Source organism: Nicotiana sylvestris, chromosome 12 (genome assembly GCF_000393655.2).
Source record: "Nicotiana sylvestris chromosome 12, ASM39365v2, whole genome shotgun sequence".
Classification (NCBI taxonomy): domain Eukaryota; kingdom Viridiplantae; phylum Streptophyta; class Magnoliopsida; order Solanales; family Solanaceae; genus Nicotiana; species Nicotiana sylvestris.
The window spans coordinates 159,203,491-159,204,943 of NC_091068.1; positions in this window are offsets into that span (position 1 = coordinate 159,203,491).

Consider the following 1,453-nt stretch of genomic DNA (forward strand, 5'->3'; position numbering starts at 1 on the left):
TTATGCGATCGCACAAGTGCACCGCATTGTGTCCATGAGCAACTCAAGTTGAAACCACCGCATAACGCTTATGCGGTCGCATAAGGTGTTATGCAGTGACTTATCCACCGCAAACAGGTAAGTACCTCCTACCCCTTCGCACATAAACACACACCAGCACCCGTGAGCACGTGATTTTTTCCCTATATAAAATACTCCTATAAAATCAAATAAAATAGATTTTTTCAATTATTTGCCATTTTATAGGATTTTATTAATTGTTTGCATTTTTGTGCACGTTTAATTTTTGTTAAAAAAAATCATTAAAAAATGCCAAAAAATACCATGCATTGCATTTAGATTTTTGTTTTTATATTTTAGGATTAATTAGTTAATTAATTGCTTTAATAAAAATGAAAATCACAAAAATGATTCATTTTTACATTTTTACCGTTTAATTTTTAGATTAATGATTCTTTCCTTTTAATTTAGGATCAAGTAATTGTTATAAATATTATAATTAGATAATTAGATTAATTTTACAATTTAGACTGATTTAGAAATTTGATTTAGGTTTTTTCTTAATTAAAAAAAAGGTAAAAAAAGAAAATTGAAGAAAAGGTTTAATTGGATATTGAGTTGGTTCTTGTACCAAAATCAGGCCCGAAATTTTCCTACCCAGCCCAAGAACCAGACCCGACCCACCTACCCAATTAGACCCCCACATTAAAATAACCTAGAAAAGGACCTAAGACTACACCTAGACCTATCCGCCGTTTTCCATCAGAGAGACCTCTCCCCTGTGCATCTTCTTGAAGAACCAAAACCAAGAACCCCATTATTTTTCTCTGAAAAACACTCACACATAGACATAGCGATAATCCCTCTCTCTCTCTAGAAACGGCGCAAACCCCTCCCCCTTCTTCTCTATTCCCTCGTCACTCAATCACACCCAAGACCTACATACCTCTCTGACCAAGAAAACCAGTAGCCTTCTCTCTAATTTTCAGCTCCCTTCACAAAATCACATACACACATGCATAAAAACGGCTAAAAATGGAAAGAAATCCTCTGAAATCTAAAAAAGGAGAAGAAAATCGAAATAGTTAAAGACTTGGAGAATTTCTCATTGAGGAAAGGAAAGTATTCATGCTTGAATCTTGCTTGGAAGTAAAGTGCTTAATCTCAGATTTCTGGCCGTTTAGAGCTATGGTTTTCTATTAATTTGTAGTCTAATCTCTGGGCTCCCAAGAATTTATTGTCGAACCTCTGCTGTTGATTGCTGAAATTTCTGTTGAGTTTCATCTTTAAAGATTTCATCCTTCATTTGCTTCTTTGAAATTTTGTTCTCTGTTTTGCTCCTAGGTATGTCAAGGCTTTTTTTTTTGTGTAATTCCCTTTAATTGGACAAATGAGACTGGAGTTATTCCATATTGTTGTCTATGTTTAGTTTCATGTGTTCATTGTTTGACTT